The sequence below is a fragment of the Montipora foliosa genome, chromosome 3, assembly GCF_036669935.1.
Source record: "Montipora foliosa isolate CH-2021 chromosome 3, ASM3666993v2, whole genome shotgun sequence".
Classification (NCBI taxonomy): Eukaryota; Metazoa; Cnidaria; class Anthozoa; order Scleractinia; family Acroporidae; genus Montipora; species Montipora foliosa.
The window spans coordinates 46265206-46273393 of NC_090871.1; positions in this window are offsets into that span (position 1 = coordinate 46265206).

An 8188-nucleotide genomic window follows, 5' to 3' on the forward strand; every position below is an offset into this window, starting at 1 on the left:
GCGAAGTTAAAATTTAATGTTCGTCAGGCACTATTCCGTGAGAGAACTCGCAGCAATTCATCTGGTATTGGCACATCTCTTATCCAAGATTACCGTGTTGAATCTCAATCGTGTAGAAAAACACTTTAATTAACGGGCTGCGCAATAATTTCCAGGAAGGGGAAGTTCTAAACTGAAATTGAAAAAAAGGCAGATTGTGACCGAATACACCATAAAGGGGGCTAATCAGTATAAAAAGTTTAAACATACAGAAAACCTATACGGAAAGGAATTTGAGTAGAGCAGACAGCTGATTATGTCACTTCTTAGATTCAGTTCACTCTCATCAGTCCTATCCAGTTGCTACATTTTCGTCTTGCCAGGTTGCATAACAACTCCTGAATCGCTACGTCTACGAAAGCGCTTGTGCATGAATAGTATATCCCAAGCTAACTTTATCAGTTATGGAAGTGTCAATAGAACTGTATCCAAATCAACGTTCTCTATAAGGTCAGTGTTCACCATTATGAAAGTATTTTAAGCTCTTTCTTTCTTTCTTTTTACTCGTTGAGATTGAGGATTACGACAGTTATGAAGACTCATGCCTTAGCAATAACGAAAGGAAACCCGACAAGTTCAGGTTTGAAAGGGATTCTAATCGAAGGAATGACCTCTGCGAAAAAAGCGGAGTGCCCTACCAATTGAGATATGATGAAACCCAACCTTGTTCACAGGCCCTCTTCCTTGGTTACTGGGCGGTCCAGAGAGAAAAAGAGAGAGAGAGAGAGAGAGAGAGAGAGAGAGAGAGAGAGAGAGAGGAAGAGAGTGCAAATCAAGTTCCAGGCTCGTAATTTTTAAGTTTCTCAAGCTCTTCTCTGGAGCAAGTGCCCGGAGGTGGCGGAGTCTGCTGGAATGCGGTTCGCCGAGGATCACAATGGGTACTTCCTTTACTTCAACATGAGCTACTGCATAGCATTCCCTTCATCTTCTCTCTGAATATTTTATTTATCAGAGGGTAGGCAAACGGGTTAACAGCTGAATTAAAAATAATTATGGTATGGCATATGGGAATTGCAACATCGCTGATTGTGCGCAGGACAGAATCCTTCCAAACGTGAATTGGGGTGTCTGGAATACAGCAAATTTCAAAGAAGAGTGTAGTAATACTCAAAACCATCAAGGTCACTCGTTTCCGAACTTTCAGAACACCCTGTGATGATTTACGATAAGATGCAGACTTTGCGCCTCATTTCAAAATAGTGTCAATCATGAGAGGACGGGGGGAGAGCCGAGAAGAAATCCCTATGACCAATGTTTATAATTTCTTTAATCTAGTTTAAGCTCCGCGCATGCTGTGAACGATATTTTAGTCTCGTGCCCATGGCGCGTAGCAAATGATCAAATACATCTACCTAATTAGGCCCCAAATGTTCAAAAGATGGATAGCGCTATCTGCCGGATAAATCACTAACCAGAGGATAAATCATAGCGCGTCAAATTGTACTATCCAATGGATGATGACTTAATCGGCGGAAAGCGTTTAATTTATCCTCCTATTGAACAACTGGGGCTTCGGGTCTTCCTTAAAATAGCCGCGCATCGTGACCATGGACTAAATTTAGATAGAAAACAACTAATACGCAATATTGACAACGCAATGTAACGAAGTTTGTAAGATCGCGCGCGTTTTAAATTCAACGGCGATTTCAAAATATGTAACACTGAAGATGACGGATGTACCGTCGAAACATGTCTGGAAAATTAAAGAAAGTTGTTATTTTTATCCGACTAAATCAACTAATGATTCGAACAGGCCCATGTATGGTGGAGGTGAAACTTGTTCTCTCCATTTATCCTCTCTTGTGTCAATAGCAAATAAACAAAATGCTTCTATGGAAGGTACGTCGGGTCACCTTCCAACCGGGAATAAACTTAACGGTTACGAAAGTTTGACTCAATTGATTCGCTTTCCTTACCGACAGAGGCACGTCATGATCAGCTCGTAGTTAACAAACTGATCAAAAAGACACTGGAAAACTTGGGCCATTTACAGACTTCACAAATGTCAGTCAAGTCTCTGTAAAATGGCTTTATTTCTTTTTTAAATTGGAATGTCTGTAAATGTCCGCATTCACAGACGTATTGTAAACTATAAATTGTCTGTAGGTTTGACCGCGTTTTACGCATCTTCACTGGGTTAGATCTGTATATTTCCCCTGTAAATTTTAAGCAAAATTTACAGAGATTTCATAACGTACGTTAAAATCCTTCTAAAATCTCAACATATTCGTTGCAAAAAAAGTCAAGGAAAAAATCTCAGTAATATGGAGAACATAAAATGTCCATAAAATCTTCGTGTATATTGAAACAAAATAGCAATAAATATGAATGAAATGTGCACGAATGAAGTGCAAATAATGTTAATCAAATAGGGCAAGTAACGTTTGTAAAATATACGCCAAGGACCATATGAAATCTCCGCAAGAGAAGCAAACCAGGATGGAATCGCCAGAACACAAAATCCCACCAAAATATCCATAAAAAGTGAACAAAACCCGGACCACAAAATGTTTGTAAAATGTCCATATATAAAGTCCACACAATAGGTGCGGTTACACGGGGCACTTTTACCGTGGTAAATTGCCTTTTTACCACGGGAAACTGTATTTAGTAGTGTGACCGACGCTTCCCGAGGTAAATTTCCCGTGTTAAATATCCATGGATACGTCAAAAAGATCACTGGAAGCGCCCATGACATTTAACGTGGGAATTTGGAAGGGTGTTTTGATGTCCGAGGTACAAGAGCCAATCGCTATGCTGATGAAGTTGTGATTAAATTTCCCGCCAATGAATTGCGTGAGATTTCGTTTTACCTCGGTAATCTTCGTAACGTGTGACCCCTAGTTAACACGGTATACTAAAACCCAAGTGTGAGGCACCGTGGGATAATTTACCATGGGAAATAGCATTTACCATGGTGAGTGTAACCGCACCTAATGTCTTCAAACTGTATGCAATTTATTTCAACAAAGTCCGTAAAAATGTCAACATTTTCTTGCTAAAAGGGCCTCAGTGGCTTTGAATTGTTCATGAATGATCTATCATTGCAAACTCCTGTTGGCTTAATCAACAAATGGAGTTGCAGTTGTACTTATTGTTTTAATAAATGTTTAGTTAATCACTACCATGAAGGTCATATGTATTGAAAACCAACTATTTTCAAATATCTTACTGAATTAGCTTTGAATTATACTATGAAATCGATACTCCGTTTTCGAAGATATTCCTAAATTTTAAACATAATTTTGAATATCAATTGTTATTTATTTATCAAAATATTTCCATGCAATGAATGTGCCATTTTTAAATATAACCTTTTTGTAATAGACATATAAGAAAATATTTAGCTCAAATTACCCGAGCAGGACGTCTGTATGGGAGAATATTGACTGAGGTCGTGAGTACACACTCAATTTAATTCGTCTAATTTAAGCTTTCTAGACTTTTAACTTTCTGAAATTGGTATCTATATTTTACTGCTGCTTAGATGTTTGTCGAATATTGTCTGTTTGTTTGTACGGTCTATCTGATTGTCTAGTTTGTCTATCTATTTGTCAGTCTTTGTATGTTTCCCTGCTTGTCCTACTGTTTGTCTGTAATATCTTTATATATTGATGTTATTCTTATATATTAATGCTATTTTAAAAATATATTTTTAATATTTTTACATATACTTTATTTAATCTTATATTATATTCATTTTATTTATTTATAGTGTCCACAATTAGCTTTTAGTTAAATACTTTGACACTTAAATAAAGTTTATGTATGTATGTGGTATCTGGGTAATGCATTTTCACCACCTGTTAACAAATTAATTGATAAAGTAATAATTGAATTGGTGACCTAAAAAATACATAAACGAACGTTTGACGAAATCAATCAATCAATCAATCAATAGAGAGGTTTTCAATTGGGTGTCGAAGGTAACTAGCGAACTGCTTTGGTTTTGCATTACTTTACTCAGTGATTGATTCAAAGTTCACGCGCCACGTACTTTTTCAACCAATCAGAAGTGAAACCAAAATCAATTTTGCCTCGCGCGTGCACATTTGCCCGCGTTTTGTGTCGGCTACGAGTAATTACTTCGAGATTTGATTGTTATACTGGGTTGTCACCGTCCTTTTTGATTGGCCAAGGTAATTACTTTGGTTTTGGTTTTACGACAATTCTATTGAAAATCGCTGTAAATAAACCAATAAAATGATGATTAAATGGTTGAAAATTATAAAGGACCAGGGTAATAAAACAGAAGCACCGGGTACTGGTGAAGGATATTCTCAGCAAGTCAAATAATGTAAAAGGCCAGAGAGAGCAAAGCTTATATAACGGTAAAGGATATATTCTTAAAAGCCAATATTTCGAGGTGAGGCAACGCCTTTATTTATCAGTGATATGGTGTGTAATATGATACAATACTCGTCGGGGTAAAAAAATTAATTTATGGACTTAACAGATGCGGTACAATAATAGTAGGAACGGGAAAACTGAAAATAATTCATAATGGTAATCATACGTGTGATTTCAAAATTGAACGAGTGCGCAGCGCGAGTTCGATTTGAAATCACAAGTATGATTTCAGACCAAAATTGCACGACACAAGGGTTAAATTACCACTTTATTACATACACTTAAAAATCAAAAATTGCTCATATACAGGATTTTAGTCAGTACCAATATTTTATTGATTCAGTTGAGAGCAAAGGTTGCACACTTTTCCACACAATGGCTGTTTTTGTCTTTCATTTTCCTGCAGTTTGATTGGTTACTTTAAATAAGCCTTGAAATCTGATTGAGTGTTTTGGTTCAGTGAAGTATTTTCATTGGCTAGGGAAAAGATGCCATTTACAGCAAAAAAATAGTGCGATTCCTGAATAAATCGCACTGCTGAAAGCCAATCAGATTGCACGGATCACCAGTGATTTTTACATGGATGTAATAAAAGATATAATAGTAAAGAGCCGGAAAGGATACTGGCCTTAAATAATAATATTCTTTCACCGTTGTATCAACTTTGGTCTTTTTGGCCTGTAACCTTTATTGGAGATAATTTACAAGAAAACTGTGGACCAGAATCTGTAAATGTGCCCTTAAATTCATTGCAAAACTTAAGAGCATTTCAATTACCACAATATTTCTTAAAATTTGTTAACAACATCTTTTAGAATGATTTTCTTTTTCAAACGACAGACCTTTGCAATTTCGTTCCCCAAACCATCACAGCTCAAAAGCTACAGGAAATAATTAAAATTTACCGGAAGATTGTTGTCTTCATTAGCCGAAGGCTGATTACTATGCCAAGAAATATTAGATATCGTAGACACACATTCATTCGTATAATATTCTCTAAAAAAAACATGGTTCAGTGTGCAAACTTAATTCCCGACATGCTAGACCAATAACTTTATTCGATACAGTGCACCTGGCATTACCAAGCTGTGAAATTTGCATCCCGTTTTCTCAAGCATGGCCTATGAGAACTCTCCTGGTAATGGATATATTTCATCTTTAACCGCATCAAAGAAGCGTACTTTAAAGGGAACGGCCTGCCCGCGAAGGAGTTGTTTTTCACGATAGACCAGTATGTGCTGTCCACTCTCTTTAAGTCATGATACATAACTTTGTATGAAACTAGAACCTATGATATCCGTTTCTTATCCTTACAAGAAGGTAAGTAAACCTTCAACGGTAGGAGCCAACAGCATGAGCGCAAGTTTAATTTATGAGGAAAACCGGGTATTAACTACTGCTCGGAGATACCCCTTATCGTTGAGAAATTCAGATAGCATTTAACGTTGGTACATAGCAAATGTTTAAGAGGCAAACTCTGTAAGATTCGAGTTAGAGTCGCCCACGGTACCACACCGATCTGGCTGAAATTTTGCATGTAGTCTTTCTTTGGGGTCCTTACTACGAAATGGGTATTTTGAAGTTGTGATAAATTTTACTTTGGGAGTTCTAAACATGGCCAGTTTTGGTCGGCTGCGAATGGAAGCCAATGTGGCGGATCAAAGGACTTCTTGTCATCCTTCCGTCCAGCTCGCCATAATCTTTTACCAAAAGCCATTAAAACCGCCTGTAAGGGCTATCTTTGTACTCACATTCTATGTCGAATTCTTCTCTGAAATAAAAAGATTTGGTCATGAACGAGCGAAAAGTTGTAGTATACTTCCAGGATATATTTGAGACACCTAAATTTAATGCAAATCTAAAGGCTGGTATCTCCCATGTTATGTCCATTGACAGCTTACTGTTTAACCTAGATATAGAGCTTTTATAGCAGGTTTGACAGGAGAAATAAAAAAAATTGGCAACTTCTTTAGCACGGGAGAAAAAAAATAAAAACATGTGACCAGTGCGCAACTATTAACCGCCTGTATAACAGTTATTGCTGGTTTCCGCTGTCACGCCATCGAAAATAAAAATTGCAACCACTCAATAAATTAAGTTAAGAATCTGGGATATGATAGATGATTGATATATAAACAACCTCGTCAAGATTTAGGTCTGTGCAGTTTTTCATTCGCGCTCTATTCGGATAAATGTTTTTCCTTACGCAGATGATGAACACGGAAAAATCACTCCCGATCAGCGTAAAGTTAACATTCTCGATTTCCAGTGCGCAATGCTAATTCAATTACATAAAGGTGGCATTTTCCCACGACTGAAACCAACAACCCCGTCATTTTTCATGGGGAATAAATTTTGGGCAATCCCCTCTCATTTATGTTTTTATGTGATGGGTTATAGCTATTTCATTTTTCAGTTTTTTCGATTTACACCTGATGGGATATCGTGAATGATGCGTGCATGCAAAATATCACGATAGGTCACCTAGCAAAATTTCGAGATAAAGACATATTTTATCCCCACGTTTTAATTTCCGGTTCGCGAGATTTTAAACCGTATTGTTACTTCCGGTGTCTTGCGCGTGCTACTTTTGAAAGAAAGTTGATTCATTCAGCCGACGCGTGTTTCTTAGTTATGGCGTGTGTACTAGGTTGCGCTTGCTTGCCCAGCTAAAAATCCTTCCGAATCTCCTTTTAAAATGAAATTCCCTAAAATTACGTACTATGATTTGCCTAAACTAAAAGTTCGAGTCTAAAAAAACAAAGAACTGACAACAATTACAAATAAATGTAAAAAATGCAACTCAATATATATATATATATATATATATAATCTGTCTGTCTATCTGTCTGATAGGAAGCAAAAGCTGGTATACAACAGTACGGTGTGTGATTGTATGATGGTCAGTAAAAGAACAAAGCGAGAGGTTGTGAGTGGACCTCATATCTTCAGTTTGTTTCAGAAGCCAATTATTGGAAAAAAATGAAAATATTCAGTATACACGGAAATGTTTAAATTAGGCAATATGATCGCGCAACTTTGCTAGGAGTAACTTTGCAATCCAACTGTAAATTTTCCGAACATGTCAAGGTCAAATTATGCGAGGCTAACAAATGCCTCTTTGGAATAAGGGGATTAAGGAAAGGGGGCTATGTGTAGAAAGATGACGACCTTCTTTTTTAAATCAATTGAGCTCCCTAAATTGCCCTATGGACTCTCGAATTATGATGCTAGCAAGGCGGACCTTGTTGTTATGGATTGCTTTCTAAAGAGATGCCATAAGAGACGCTATATCTCAGACAAATTAAATATATATGTGTTACTTGGAAAAATCTGTCATAAAGCTCAACGATAAAATTCGAGAAGACGAACACCATCCATTATATTCTTACCGATTGTAAAGGACTGTTGCCAAAGGCTTCGAAAAAAGACATTTCAGTTACCTTTATGGTTAAAACTGAGGAATTCAAACGCTGTTTTGTAAATAGGCTATATGCTTCAATTATAATTTAAGAATATGATGCTATAATTCTAATTTGTAAGCAACAGTCTATTTTCTATAACTTTTGTAACTTCGATATGTATTGTATCGATTTTATTATTATTATTATTATTATTATTATTATTATTATTATTATTATTATTGTTATTAGAAAGGTGAGGATAATGAAACCAACACATGATTCACTGTTAATCCGAGTTTCGTGCTTACGCACTCATCAGACAGTATTTCACGATTTAGCTCACCTTTCTACGATTTAGCTCTACACTTATGTGTATTGAGCACTATTTTAACAGT